This window comes from Artemia sp. Qi Xiang Cuo, chromosome 2 (genome assembly GCF_049724085.1).
Source record: "Artemia sp. Qi Xiang Cuo chromosome 2, ASM4972408v1, whole genome shotgun sequence".
NCBI classification, from domain to species: domain Eukaryota; kingdom Metazoa; phylum Arthropoda; class Branchiopoda; order Anostraca; family Artemiidae; genus Artemia; species Artemia sp. Qi Xiang Cuo.
In genome coordinates, this window is record NC_142795.1 from 68,527,849 (window position 1) to 68,544,293 (window position 16,445).

General features: G+C 35.7%; 1 protein-coding gene and 1 long non-coding RNA gene across 4 annotated transcripts in view; both read right to left on the reverse strand.

The window, feature by feature from the left end:
• Positions 1 to 16,445, reverse strand: part of nompC (no mechanoreceptor potential C) — a 502,015-nt gene that overhangs the window by 194,929 nt on the left and 290,641 nt on the right. The gene's annotated exons all lie outside the window — the stretch shown is intronic.
• Positions 4,816 to 11,568, reverse strand: LOC148955540 (uncharacterized). 2 transcript variants are annotated; one of them, XR_016143117.1, is made up of 3 exons: positions 11,175 to 11,568; positions 8,659 to 8,758; positions 4,816 to 6,342 (listed from the first exon to the last, which is right to left on the reverse strand). It is a non-coding gene; the product is annotated as an uncharacterized LOC148955540 (long non-coding RNA). The 2 variants fall into 2 exon arrangements; XR_016143116.1 differs by lacking the exon at positions 4,816 to 6,342 and having other exon boundaries at positions 8,044 to 8,758.

Genomic DNA, 16,445 nt, shown 5'->3' on the forward strand with positions numbered 1-16,445 from the left:
CGACTCAACTACATCCAGCAATTGCATGGTATTATTGGAATCTCGTTCTGCACGAGCGTAAAAGACCCCTATGGCTTCATGTATTTTGACACGATTTGGATTTGACGAATCGTACACGTCCGTGAGTTTCGCTTCGCAGTCTAAAAATATCTTATTGCTCTGTAGGAGCGTGTTCTAGAAATTCTTAAAACGTAAGATCGCTCTATCACCGCTTACCGTTTCCACAGCCTGGTATCCATGACGTTTACAGTGTTTCATGTGATGCTTTAATTTTAAATCAGACCGAAATCTTTGATAGGCATGTTGGACAATAATAGCATACACCATCCCGCTTTTTACCTTCACATAAAATTCTACTAAAATCTGTAATTGTATTTAAATGTCCAACTGAATCTGGGTCTATGGGTGGCGTGTATAGTAGCCAAACCCAATGCTCCACTGATTCAATTGACGGAGCCCTCACTGGAAATAATACACCCTTCTTATCGGACCGCTGGCCCTCCTCAAATTCTGTTTCATATTGCAACACTGTGACACCAATCTTTAAATGTACATTAGTCCGCTCAAATCTTGCTAAAACTAACCTAGCCTACAATGATTTTAAATCACTTTTACTTGATATAACCAAGGAGTCATCCCTCTTTTATATTCTACGTCTTCCTCCGAAAATAACATCCTGTCTTCGCTACTGCCGTTCCTGGAGATATTGTTAATCACAGCTTGACCTAATCTGAATGCTATACATACTGACATTATTCTCCCACTGAATAATTACTTATTGTTACGAAGAACCCTTCCTGATTGTAGTAACCTTATGAACTATCTTTGCAGGTATGTTGCCAAGATTGAACCAACAAAGAAAGCTCTCCTACCAGCAAGAGTCAGGGAATTTTTAAACAAACTTTAAAACAATTTTTCTTGTTTTTATTGTAATTTCTTAGTCAGATATATGTGACATTGATTATATTGAGTTACATTTAAGTTAAAGTTATATTAAAGTTATGTGTTATATGAGTTATATTATATTATTGAATAATAAAGAAATAATTGGATTCGTTTGTCTTTTTCCGTAGTGTTTGGTCTGATGGTCATGTTTTTAAGTTGATAACAATTAGTCAAAAGTGATAGGCCAAGACTGTTTATGCTTTTTTCTCGTCATGCAGTTGGTTTTCGTGTACAGTTTTTAATATACTAGGCAGGAGCAACTGCAATGGAAATAGTAGAGGTTTCGCTTGGCAAGTTTCACTTTGAATTTAAACTTTGTATGGTACGATGGATCAATATCTTATCGCACTTTTTTCTACTGCCATTTGACTTGATATTTTCCCCAGAAGTCTGGATCTGTGTTTAAATCCAGCCTTTCAAACAGTTCATGGTGACGAACTGTAAGTAAGGAGCGACCCGGCACAATAGTCACTGAAACTCTAAAAAATAGATTTTTGATACCACTAGATACATCAAAATAATTGCATTTTTTGTTTATTTAAAATATATAAGTTACGAGCCTGGAAAAATTTGCCTTATTTTCGAAAAAAGGGGGAAACACCCCCTAAAAGTGATAAAATCTTAACGAAAATTACACCATCAGATCAAGCGTATCAGAAAACTCTTCTGTAGAGGTTTTAAGCTTCTATCTGCAAAAATGTGAAATTTTTTATGTTTCGCCAAAAGAAAGATCACAGATGCGTATTTATTTTTTTTTTTTTTTTTCTTTCCAGGGGTGATCGTATCGATCCAGTGGCCCTAGAGTATCGCGAAAGGGCTCATTCGAACGGAAATTAAAAGTTCTAGTGTATTTTTAAATTATTAAGAAACTGGAGGGCAACTAGGTCCCCTCCCATGCTTTTTTTTCTCAAAGTCACCCGATCAAGATTTTGAAATAACCATTTGGTTCAGCATAGTCGAGAATTTAATAACTATGTCTTTAAAGATGACTTAATCCCCCAAAGCCCCCCGGGGAAGGGCTGCAAGCTATGAACTTTGCCAATTGTTTAAATACAGTATTGGTTATTGGGAATTATACAGACGTTTTCAGGAGGGATTTTTTTAGCAGGGGGGGGGGGTCGGGAAAAGGGGATTACATGGGACGATATTTTCATGGGGGAAGGGACATTTCTATGAAGGGAGCACCGGATTTCCAAGCATTATTTAAAAAACGATCAGAAATTAAGTTAAAAAAACAAGTTTTTCCAACTTAAAGTAAGGGGCAACATTAAAACTAAAGTAAGGGGCAACATTAACACTAAAGTAAGGAGCAACATAAACTTCAAGGGTCATTCTTAGGAAATTGGATCAACTTTCGAACTTAAACGTAAAGAGCGAGGTATCGACTAAGGGGAAAACCCCATTATATAGATTATAATTTTGGCTTGTTTTAAGTTTTAATGTTGCTCCTTACTTTCAGTAGAAAAAGCAGTTTTTTTTTGCTTATTACATTAGGATTTGATTGCAGTACACCTGTCAAACTACTGTTTTCTGGTAGTTTGAAAACCTGTTTGCTACTGGAAACGATTTAATTTTAATACAACTGTTAGATTATAGACTATTTTTTACCAATTGTTGAACAATAATGTTGGTTTGAATAATAGTTGTACATAATGTAGCTGTACTATATTAATTTTACAATTAATCAAATTGTAAAGGCTGCAATTCCAAATTTTAACTCGGAACCCTCCCCGCTCTAGAAAAAAATTATTTTGTCCTGCCCCCAAAAATCCTCGTGCACCCCCCCCCTCCCATAAAAAACTTGTATGGGTTGCCCCACCCTTAATGGCTAATCATTATCCATTTACGCTAAGGGAGTTTAATTGTACGCCAAAAAATCAAGACGCGGAGGCTTCTTTGATAGGTAAAAATGAAACTGGAAGGCCACGCCTTTCACGCCAAACCAACGAAAAATTTCGATAAATGACTGTAGTTTCGCAACAGAAAAGGGTAATTTTACGTTGAAGAATTGTAATTTCAGGATGACAGGGATTGGCTATCTCGACTACAGTGGGTCCGCCCATAACGTTAAATCAGTCACAATCTACGCTAGAATACCTTATATTTAACCTTCTGACTGACACACGCTGAATTAGCGTCCGTTAGTAAAAGTACGCTTTTTTAGCATAAGGCCCACTTGTTGCACCATAATTTAGCGTAAAAGTACGAACGGATTATTTACCGTGTGGGTTGCAAATCCTCCTCTAGAAGTGTGATTGTTCTAAGACTACTTGAATTTGACTTCTCGAGAAGCCACTCTCCCACATTGTTTCCAAAATTATTATGACTGTTTTTTACCAACGTATGCCAAAAACGGAATTATTTCTTGAAAAGGAATAAAGTTAGTGCTTTTCTAAAGTCCTAACCTATTCAAAACCGCCTCCTCCTCCCAAAGCGGATATTCAAACGTCTCCTCTATGCAAGGCCGTATCCAGGATTTTTGGTCGGGGGGGGGGTTACTAATTTTTTACTCAGTTTTTGACTAATTTTACTGATTTTTACCTAGGTTTTACTAATTTTTGACTTATTTTCGACTCGGTCAAAATTTTTTTTTTTTGGGGGGGGGGGTTAAAACTGGGTAAACCCCCCCCCCTGGATACGGCCGTGCCTCTAGGGTTAAATTCTTCTGAGATATGTTCATTTACAAGGCCATGGCCCAGACTTGTTGCCAGAGTGGTATTTTTTGGGGGGAGGGGGTAAAAACAATTTAAAAACACATTAAAATTTGTGTAAATGCATTTTTATTCCGCTTTTACAAGTCGGACAAGAATTTTGAGAGGGGTGAACCCCTCTAAGTACGGCCTTGTTCATTCACTAAAATTGAATATCGTTAAGCAAATACAGGATGCTAACTTTCACAAAGGCTCTATGACCTGCTAAGAAAGGGGAAGTCACATATACTATTGAAATACAAATTAAGAACAAAGAGAGTGGTGAGATTTCAGTGATTTAGGCCTATAGCATTTTTCGATCCAATGGAAGCCAAACAATTATAATAATAAAAAACAAAAACTCGTTCTGTACCCAAAGTTTGATTTTAAGCGTTTTGAAGGTCCAAAGTGAGTGATATAAGTCCCATCTAGAAGAATCTTACACCCTACTACATCATAATTTTTTTCAGGGTGTATATCTTACAACACAAGTGTGTCAGCCTAAAATCTAGATTACAATAGCCTATAATATAGATTCGCCATTAAGAACGATGGTGGTAATGCAACTGCATAAAAATTATGGTCGAAAGTCAAAGGCCCTTAGTGCTAAGGCTACTCAAAGTCACTTGACCCCTCATTCTGCCAAATTGTAGAGCCTGTACGCTGCGTAGATATTCTACGCAAAAGACCCAAGCCAAGATTATGTGTCATGCTTATTGTTGAGTCAAAGAGAGCGTTAGTTTATAACTCTCTCTTATTATTATTTTATAACGCTTTATATTATTTTAGCGTTAGTTTATAACGCTCTTATTTTATTAAAATTTTGAATACTTTGCGCATCTCCTCCTTCCTGGTTTTTATTTCCAATTTTGACATATTTTAATTGTTTCAGGGACCTGTCGCTTAATTTTTAAAAAATCCAATGAGGGAGGGGGGGGGCAAAGTGTGAACCAAATGTACCAAAAAAAGGGTTAAATAGACTGAAAAAAGAAAACTTAAAAATATATTAAAATAAAAGTAATCATAAAGTAAAGAAAACTGACCTGTTTCTCTGGATACTTGAATTATACAGGCTTATCTGAATTTTGACAAGATGTTGTGAAGAAACTAACTGTCAGCTCTGCGGGCAACCTGCGTTTGGGGGGGGGCACACTTGGGTTTAGAGGGTGTAGGTGCCCCCTCTCCCCTTGCCTCATATTAACTAGAATATTGAATAGAGAAGCTAAGAGAATGTTCTTTTTTTAGCTAAATTTTCGCTTAAAATTTTGTCAAATTCATCTAATTATTACTTGATTTATGAATGAAGCCTATAAAGTATGTTCTGGATTGTGATGAATATCTCAGGAATGACAAAGAGTATTTATTTGATACTGTGAGGAAATATTGAGAGGGTATTGAACTAAATCAAGAGACACTATAGGCATCCAGATGGTCAGAAGGGCGTTTTCGCATTGTCTCAGGAACGGCTAGGAGTATTAAGTTGAAATTTCTATAGAATGTTGAGGAGGTTGTTTGATTATATTCAAACTCAAAATTTGAATCAAGCTTTTCAAAGAGGCTTATGTGCAATATCTCAGGAATGGCTAAAGGTATTAAGTACAAACTTTTAGCGGATGTTGAATTGTGTTTTTCTTCTTATCTTGTGTAATGTTGTTGCAAAGCATAGTGAAAAGTCATATTAACCACTATTTTTTTTAGCTATATTCATTGAGAAGTCCCATTTCTTTGGGTCAAGACAAATTCGAAATATTTAATACAAAATCTAAATGTTAGCATAAAATGTAAAAAAAAGTCCTTAGAAAATCGAAACTAGTTCTTTACAAAACAGAATAATTCTTACCAAACAAAAATAATTCTCACAATATACAAAATAGTTTTGTATATAATAAATATGAGATAATTTAGTATAAGATATAGGATGATTCTTTCAAAATTTAATATAGTTCTTATAAAACAACAATACTTCTTGCAAAATTCAATATAGTTCTTACAAAACAAAAATAATTCTTAAAAATACAAATAGTTCTTATAAAATTCAATATACAAAGCCAAAATAATCCTTGCAAATACAAAATAGTCCTTACAAAGTTCAAAATAGTTCTAAGAAAAAACGTAATAGCTGTTACAAAATTCGAAATATTTTCTACAAAATAATTCTTACAAACACAAAATAGTTCTTACGAAACAGGATAATTTTTATAAAATACAAAATAATGATTATAAAATTCAATATGGTTCTTAAAAAATACAACTCTTGTTCATTCTTTCCTTCTTCACTTCTAATGGGGCACTGAGATATTTTCAGAATTTTTAAGGGCTCATTTGATAGAAAATAATGTTATCCACGCGTTTTTGTAATAAACTCAACACCATGTTTAAAATAAAATAAATTTTTGACAAAAAACTGCATATTCACATACAAGATGAAGAATGACGTCATAACCAGAGTTTACAACCCTATATAAAGTACAAGTAAAACTACACTATGACTCTATTTATAATGACGTCAGTATATAATGACGTCATTATAAATAGAGTATAAAAAAGAACTGCAAAAGCGTCAGCATCATTTAATTATGAACAGCTTCAAATCAACATGTCAGAAAATGACGTTAAGACCTTTCTGGACGGCTTTTCTAAGATAATAGTCAAGGCTGAATGCATGTCCACCCCCATACGTGATGAACCAGGTGCAAACATTTCTAAACTTGAATTGAAAAGAAAAAGGCATTTTAAAGAAATAGGTGACCCAGATGACAATGTTGTGAATCCAAAAAGAAGAAAATCTTGTAACTTCAGCTTTGAAAATTCGAGCCCGTCAGTACCAGTTATGGCTAAATTTTTTTCCGTCCGATTACCTATTAATCGAGTGTAAACATTTTTAAACTTGAACTGTCAATAAAACGACTTAGTGAAGAGATCTTTCTGGACGGCTTTTCTAAGATAATAGTCAAGGCTGAATGCATGTCCACCCCAATACGTGATGAACCAGGGTCAAACATTTCTAAACTATAATTGAAAATAACAAGTCTTTTTAAAGAAATAGGTGACCCAGATGACAATGTTGTGAATCCAAAAAGAAGAAAATCTTGTAAGTTCAGATTTGAAAATTCGAGCCCGTCAGTACCAGTTATGGATAAATTTTTTTCCGTCCTATTACCTGATGAATCGAGTTTAAACATTTTTAAACTTGAACTGTCAAGAAAACGACTTAGTCAAGAAACTACAGAAGAAACTGGAAAAGAGCATCAGAGAAGAAGAAGAGACAGAAGAAGAGGAGACAAACTAAAAAACAGTCTAATCTGGAAAATCTTTCTCCAGAGGTGATTCAACATATTGCCAAATTTTTGGATGTCAAGTCTGTTAATAATTTGGCTCGTACATCAAGATATATGAATAATGAACTGAACGACAGCTGCTTATGGAAGCATATATATTACAGAGACGCAAAAAAAAATATTAGAACAGTGCGAAATAAAGCTGCAAAAAGTTGGTTTTATCGACTTATTAACTTGTTTTCAATTGAGTAACTATAGCTACTTGGTCGAGCTCAAACTCAGTAAGGTCTTGGATAAACCACCCTCAAATTGGAAGGAATTCTATAAGTCAGAGAGACTTCACATTTACCTCAGGCTTATTGAAAAAATGGTTATTATAGAGTATGAGCTTGACTCATGGATAAAGGTTTCTCGTTACGAAAGAAATCTAGAAATGATTGCCAACCAAAAGAAATGGCATAAAGAGAATATTGAGTGTTTTGAGGGAAAAATAAGATTTAAGGGCTCATTCGGCAAATCAATATAGCCATTAAGTTGATCTAAAAGGATTTCTGTGTAGTGTTTTATAAATTTGAGTAGTTTGATTATGAAAGTTTCTTGTTAATTGAATTTTTTACTTTTATCGTCTTACTAAAACACAAACCCTTCCCCCTCCTCCCGAAAATGATTTTCGTTTAGGTGCAGAAAACTCCATGAGTAGCCTGAATAGATTTAAAAGGCCCTTGATAGTCTTTCACTGGTCCTGATATGCTATCAATATTTACCCACTGGTGAGGGTTAAGGGGCGAATTCCCCCAAAGCTAGGGAAAAGAGTCTTGCCAGGATATTGCACGGATACTAAAAACAAACGATTTGGATTTGACAGCTATTATTTCTAGATATCACTCACTAGAACACCGATGGATTAGCCGCATTAGCCGTATTCCACTTTAGCACTACCTTGTTTACAACTGTTCCCAATTCCCTCAGATTCATGACTAGTGCATATTTTTCATTTTAATTTATTTGACTCATTAGGCATTCATATCACATATAAATTTCGAATAAGAATCGATCCTTCTTTAATAGAAAACAAACCGTCATGTTTTCGTAGAATTTCAAAATTTGGGCGTAAAACTTGTAGTCTAAAGTGCTGATGATTGTAAGACTTGGGGAGGGGAGGGGGCAATCGGAACTGACAGGCAAGTGGCAATCATCTCGTATAGCTTGAACTGTAACCCAGAATATGACAGGTAGTAAATACAAGAAACCCCAAGCTATAGCTATCTAGCACAGGACGAACAAGAGGAAAAACCCTCGTACCACAAACAACACACTGTTTTTGATGTTTAAAAAAGGATACAATTCAACTAAACTTATACCTTACTGAGAGGCAAGAAAAAGTGAAAACTTCAAAAAAAGATGTCTTTTTGAAACAGAGAATCATTGATACTGGGCATAACTTCTCTTTAGCAGGTAATCAAAACTTCCTGAGAATTGGGCTGGTCCACAACACACAGACTGATAAGTATACTTTTAAAAACCATTATACAGCCCAATATTAAATAGTCATCATCCAGGACAAAAAAAAACTCATGAGTCTAGAGGGATACAGAAACAACTGTGATTTAGCAATGCAATTAACAATTGATTTAGTTCGTGCTTTGCTCTTGTCTGTGCACCGTCAACTCCAAGTATGATTCCAACTTCCTGCCTTTCTTCAATTTTTAAATAATAAAAGAAAATAAAGGAATTCAAAAACTTACCTTGCATTTGGTATTTTCATTTTTTTTATAAGTTCTGATCAGAAAAGCAACAAGGAATCTCACTATTGTAGTTAATTATAGGGGGTGCTTGCATACAAATCTGAAATGAATAATTCGCTTTCTCAGCTGCCAATTAACTGAAAAATTTTTGTTTATTGAACAAATGTTAAATACTCCGCAACCTTCAAGCAAAAACTCTGGATTTCTTTGTCCATATTGATGACACCAAGCATCAGATAAATTTGTTTTATAATTTTACTTAAGGAGTTGAAGATTCCTTTTGCTCGGCCCACCATGGCCCACGGCTGTCCTCTAACAAAACCTAGAAAACCAAAATCTACATTTTTCAAATTTTCGAGAAAGTCGCAAAACAATGATTATTTCATAATTGGAACGTGAGAAATACGTGAAAATACAGAATTCCGCCAATAGCTATTCCTACTTCTGTTTTCTTCCTGTCTTTACTACTCCTTTTTCTGCTGCAAGGAGACTCTAGACGCTGTAATTCTAGAATCTCCGTACTAGGTTTTGGCTTTGTGAAACTTGTACCACTTTAAATACTAAGTCGTATCTCAGAAACTGTTGCGGATACAAAATATTGACTTGCGCAATTGGACTTGCCATGACAAGATTAGTGGAAGCCAATCCCTAACTAAAAACCGAATTTTAGTTTGGATACTGGGCTTTGGCAGAGGACAGAACACCGTACAACATGTTAAACTATACTCTTAAATTAGTCTCTATCCACTCATACTCTTTTTCCTATATTTAGAAATTACAAGAAAAAAAATTTGGTTGCAAGAAATCTTAATATTCAACGAATTACTCTCAGTTCTGAATATTTTGCCGTCTTCAAACCCCAACTTCCTTTAAAATGCATGAACCTGATGTCCGTCTCATCAGAAGTAATTAAACATCTCGGTTGTCTTGTACATATCTCGAAGGAGGCCACAGCTAGACTTTTCAACTTGTTAAAAAAAGTATTACTTAGTCCTTTTTTTACTCACATAAAAAAATGAAAACAAAAAATAAACAAAATTTAATGCATGAGCAGGACCAGGTGTTCGCGCTCAGACTCTAATACATATTAAATAATTAAAAAAAACAGTTTTTTCAATTGAAAGTAAGGGGCAACACTAAAACTTAAAAAAAAGGAATTATTACGTATATGAGGGGGTTCGCCCCCCTAGTCAATACCTCACTCTTTACGCTAAGGTTCGAATTTGGTACCAATTCTTTGAGAATGACCCCCTGAATCCCACAGGCATTTTAATTATAATAGATAGATATTTTTAAATAAAAAAAAAATTTGCGCTCAATGTGAGATTTATTGACTTGGGGGAGAACCCCCCCTCATATACGTAATAATTTCTGTTCGTTTTAAGATTTAATGTTGCTTCTTACTTTTAGTTGAAAAAACTTGTTTTTATAAAATTAATGTCCTATCGTGTTTTAAATAATAATGTGACATCCAGTACCACCATCATAGAAATGTCCCTTCCCCCATTAAAACAGTCTCCATGGAATGATCCTCCCATTTAACTCCAATTATTTTTGTCACTTAAAAGAGCACTAGAACTTTTAATTTCCGTTCGAAAAAGCCCTCTCGCGATACTCTAGGACCACTGGATCGATACGATCACCCCTGAAAAAAATAAAAAATAAACACGTATCCGTGATCTTTCTTCTGGCAAAAAAAATACAAAATTCCAGATTTTTGCAGATAGGAGCTTGAAAGCCCTACAGTAGGGTTTTCTGATACGTTCAATTTGACGGTTTAATTTCCATTCAAATTTTATCACTTTTAGGGGGTGTTTCCCCCTTTTTTCGAAAATAAGCAAAAATTTTTTAGGTTCGTATCATTTGATGGGTAGGACGAAACTTGATGAAATTAATATATTTGAAATCAGCATAAAAGTCCAATTCTTTTGATGTACCTCCTGGTATCAAAATTCCGTTTTTTAGAGTTTCGGTTACTATTGAGCCGAGTCGCCCCTTACTTACAGTTCGTTACAACGAACTGTTTGAAAATATATTCATCTTTTAGGAAAATTTCTTTAAACAATAAAACCAAAAACCATGCCTTTCGGAAATGTACCGGTTACCCTAGATGCAAAATCTTTTGAACCAAATCTTTTTGGCATGGTGATACCTTTTTAATAACAACTAAAATGACCTTTTATGACGGTTACACCGTTAGATACAACTTTGAAAAAATATACTATACCGAACTCAAAAGCTCGGTAACTATATACAACCAAAAAATCAGCTTAAATGATGCCTAAATACAAAAAAAAAACACATTCGTGGTATAACGAAGGCAATTTGTTGCAATGCGACGAAAGAACCAATCTGCAAAATTAGCCTGAATTCCTCAAAAGAAAGCATCTGAACTGACAAATTGTGGATAAGAATTTAGGTGTTGGAAATTTGACTATCTTTAGGACCGAATTAAAATTTAGGACTTTTTTATTTCGTAAGCTAGAGGAACCTAACACATGTAAACAGGAAATTACCAATTTTAGGAGCAAGGTGCCTAATTAATTTGTTGTGTTTGGCACATCCAGAAGTAGTAGCAGCCACAACATCCATAGTTGCGCAATGCAAAGCATCTTCTTCAACTGAAAGGTCATTGATCTGTTCGCGAAGCCTCTGGTATCTTCTTTCAAGCGAGTCTCGTTTCTTCATTAGTTCATCCAATATATCTTGTCGCCATCTTCCGTATTAAATCCACCTTTCTTGCGGTGGTAAAAGATTAAATGCTGCACTAGCAGAATAAATGATGGATCTCAATCTGTCTTGGGATACTGGGGGAATAGCTTCCAATATCTTCAAAATCAATCTGGTAGACTCTTTATGCTTAAAAAAAGAGACAAATTTGAAAACTTACAAAAGAAACAAAAAGCCTGGTTAAATGAAACCTTCCAAAACCATATTACTATTGTTACTACTACTACTAACAAGTCACTGCTGCACCAAGACGCCTTAGGGCAACACAGCTATGCACACCCCTCCTCAACTCAAATCTATTCAAAGTCTCCCTCTTCATACCCTCCCAAAAAGTTCTGATTTTCCTTAAATCCTTTTTTAAGACCTCGTCCCAACCATTTCGGGAACGACCTGCTTTTCGTTTTGGCCTAGAGGGTTGAAGAAATAAAGAGATTAGAAACGGTTTTTTGTTTAAGGCCAACGAAAATACTGGACCAAAAGAAGTGAATATTTTGGGAGGAAAATTACTTCTTTTCTTCAGGATTATCAAAGAAATTAGAAGAAAATGCCAAAAAGTGTGGACGAGACAAGTCCGATAGAACCACACAACGTGGAAAGCTAACAGAAAAAACAAATAAAGCCAAAATTGGAATAATTAAAAATCTAAAAGCCAAACAGCGCAGAAAACCACCAGAAATTATTAACAAATAAAATTGAAAAACAGCAGTACTAAAAATTTAAAAGCCAGAAAAGCAAAGATACCAATGTTGTCACGAAATGACACTTTATAATGGGTTGCAGTCTAGAGATCGTGAAAATGTAAGGGGAATCGCAAGAAGACCGATATTCTTGGGATGTGATAGAGCCCCTCCCCTTTGTATGTGTTTGGCATCGGGCTATATTATACCCCTACTCTGCTCCCTAAGGTGTGATAAAATGACTACCTGGTTTGTTTTGAGTCTAGATTATGAGAGAGTAAAATTGACGACTGTTCTGTATCTCATGATTCTATGAGCCATTATTTCAAACGTTCTCCATTGTCCTGTGATAATTGTTCTCGTGTTACATTACTGGCTAATTACAAGACTAATTCATTTAATTTCGCCATTATTTCAAACATTTTCGAAATAAAAAAAAACTAAATTAAAAATATGGCAAATGACATTCGGAGTCGTAATTCCCACGTGTTGTATTTTTGAATTTCTCTGAATTCTCTTGGTTGCGTATGTGAAGTAAACATAAACGAAATAAATTACGGCTATTTTTCATTCGATATGCTAAGCCAGGGCCTGAAGTAAGAGCATACGCACGTCCACAGACCGGAGTGACCGGGGGGGGGCGGTGAACATGTTAAAAAATCGCATCAAACAATCGTATTTAAATATGTTTATTAAGTTCTGAAAATGAGGACAAGATTTTAAGGTTGAGAAGTTCTAAACCCTAAACCACCCCTATATACGATCTGTGGGGCAAGAGCTGCGAAGTCGGACTCAGGAGTCTTCTACACGGCAGTCCCGGTAGCAAAACACTGACCGTATGCACGGCCTTTACCAGAATTTTGTCGGGAGAGGGGGGTTAAACAGATTTTTCGTAAGACTTTTGGGGGGGAGGGTCAAACCGTGTACCCTTGGATAAGTCCCTGCTGCTATGTCCTTTTTCTATTAATGTATATGCATGCTCCCTGTTAAAATTGTGTATTTCGGGTCACCTAGAAATTCTCTGTCCATGAAAGTAGTGCTGAAAAGATAAGATTTGAAACTTTCTTTCACGGCCTTTATTGAACCAGTTCACGAACGAATGAGTAGAAGGCTATCTTATAGTCGTGACATGACCACGTGGTTTATGGTTTTCTCAGTGAGAATGAAAAAACAGGAATTTTCTCACTTGAAAAACCAGGAATTTTGTCACATTGATGTCTGTTTTCTTGGATGGTTATGTGTGTTGGTCGATTTATTTGATGTTTTCCATTGATGTCAACAGCAATTCATGTCTGTTTTATGTTTTTTGTCAGTGAAAATTTGAAAAACAGGAACTTTCTCACATTTATGTCTGTTTTTATGGTTTTTCTCAGTGAGAATGGACAAACAGGAATTTTCTCACATTTATGGATGCCAATAGCAATTTATGTCTGTTTTATGTTTCACTGTCAGTGAGAATGTACATGCTCGACGCAAATGTTATGAGATTGTTAGGCGAACCTAAACTGTGAACTTGATCTACATAATCGACGGGGAAATTATTGATTCACGAAGGGGGAATTAAGAAACATTTTGGTTTCTTTGATCTTGAGGTGAACCTAACCTGAGAACTTGATTTAAATAATCGGTGGGGGGATTATTTATTCACGAAGGGGGAATTAAGAAACATTATTGTTTCTTTGATCTTTAGGCGAACCTAACCTGAGAACTTGATTTACATAATCGCTAGGGGAATGTATTGATTCACGAAGGGGAGTTAAGAAACATTATGTTTTCTTTGATCTTTAGGGGAACCTAGCCTGAGAACTTGATTTACATAATCGGCGGGGAAAACACTACTGGAATATTCCAACTCTTGCATTTCAACGAAAGAAATTCAACATGAACTTTGAAAAATCAAGAAAATGTAACTGTGACATTGTAGACCACAACCAAAAACCAGTCGAATAGTCCCATTCGTTCTATAAAACGAAAGATATTCAAACTGAACTATGATTAGTATAAAGAATGGAAGATTAACATAGTAAAAGATAACAAACCACTAGTGACATCGTTCAAGTCGTGCATTTAAAAGATAAACCTTCAAAATGAATTTTGAAAAATACAGAGCACATCACATTGACAAGGAAATATTCCACAACCAAACACTAGATTTAGAGAATGTAACTGTGACATGGTAAACCACAACCAAACACTACTGAAATATTCCAACTCTTGCATTTCAAATATAGAAATTCAAAATGAATTTTGAAAAATCAAGAAAATGTAACTGTGACAAGGTAAACCATAACCAAACTCTACTGAAATATTCCAAGTCTTTCATTTCAACGAAAGAAATTCAAAATGAACTTTGAAAAATCAAGAAACTGTAACTGTGACATGGTAAACCATAACCAAACTCTACTGACATTGTCCAACTCCTGCACTTCAACGAAAGAAATTTAAAATAAACTTTGAAAAATCAAGAAAATGTAACTGTGACAAGGTAAACCACAACCAAACACTACTGAAATATTCCAACTCTTGCATTTCAACGAAAGAAATTCAAAATGAACTTTGAAAAATCAAGAAAATGTAACTGTGACAAGGTAAACCACAACCAAACACTACTGAAATATTCCAACTCTTGCATTTCAACGAAAGAAATTCGAAATGAACTTTGAAAAATCATGAAAATGTAAGTGTGACAAGGTAAATCACAACCAAACACTACTGAAATATTCCAACTCTTGCATTTCAACGAAAGAAATTCAAAATTAACTTTGAAAAATCAAGAAAATGTTACTGTTACAAGGTAAACGACAACCAAACACTACTGAAATATTCCAACTCTTACATTTCAAATAAAGAAAATCATAATGAGCTTATAAAAATCAAGAAAATGTGACTGTGACAATGTAGACAAAAAACAAAAACTAGTTAAATATTCCAACTCTTGCATTTCAACGAAAGAAATTCAAATGAACTTTGAAAAATCAAGAAAATGTAACTGTGACCAGGTAAACTACAACCAAACACTACTGAAATATTCCAACTCTTGCATTTCAATGAAATAAATTCAAGATGAGCTTTTAAAAATCAATAAAATTTAACTTTTACAATGTAAACCATATCGAAACACAACTTAAATATTCCAACTCTTGCATTTCCACGAAAGAAAATCAAAATGAAGTTTGAAAAATCAGGCCTTGGGGGTGTCGGGGGACCTTTTTGGGGGGGAGGGGCCGGGGGGAAGGGTCGTTCTGTGTCTCAATGCACAAAAAAATATTAAAAAATGGGGAAGAGGGAGGGGAGGAGGGGAGGGGGGAGGGAGGGGGAGTGGATGGGTAGGAGGGGAGGGGAGGGGATGGGGAGGGGATGTGAAGGAGGGGGGAGATGAAGGGAGAGGGAGGGGGGCCCTTTGGGGACCAAAGGGGGGTGTGGAGGGGCTCTTTGGGGCCCGGTGGGTCTGGGGGACCCTTGAGGGCCGGGTGGCCCTTTGGGAGCCCAGTGGACCTTTGAGGACCGGTGGTTTCCTTCGGGGTTGGGGTGGGGGGATTAGAACCCTTTGGGGCGGGGGTAGAGGGATCGGGACCCTTCGGGAGCTTGGGGGACCTTTGGGGACTGGGGCTTCCTTCGGGGTTGGGGTAGAGGGATTGGAACCCTTTGGATCGGGGTTGTGGGATCGGAACCCTTTGGGTTGTGGTAGAGGACCTCACAACACTGTTCAAATGGAACTTGTGTATTATAACGACCACAGAGTTTTACCCTCAAATTCTCTTCTAAAATCATCCTTTAAATCACCTTTTAAAATGTCTCTAACTGTTTCGCCGAAATAATTCCATAAGCTGTCTAAAACCGTTTCAACCAAATAATCTCCTAAAATTAATTTCAGCTTGTTCCTTTTGTTTTTTGGCATCTCTGTACTTTCACATTTCAAATTTATAGGAAACCCTTTCCTACGTTAATCTCTTCATCTCATAAATTTTCCTAGATAAACTATTAAGGTTTCGTTAGAATATCAATTTATCTCTCCGACTTAAAACTCAGTGAAGCCCTATTAAAAAATAGAATTTCTATCTCTTTATACTCCCGCATAATTCCGAGATAACAAGTGATATCATTTATGGGTCCTCAGACTAACTATCAATGAGGCCCTATTTCAAAAGAGAATATTAATTTTTCTCTCTGGCCTAAAAAACGTTTATCCCACAGACCTAAGATTAAATAAGCCATGAAGTTTCATAATTCCCCCTTCGTGAATCAATAACTTCCCCTAGCGATTATGTAAATCAAGTTCTCAGAGTTAGGTTCGCCTCAAAGATCAAAGAAACCATAATTGTTTCTTAATTCCCCCTTCGTGAATCAATAATTTCCCCTAGCCGATTATGTAAATCAAGT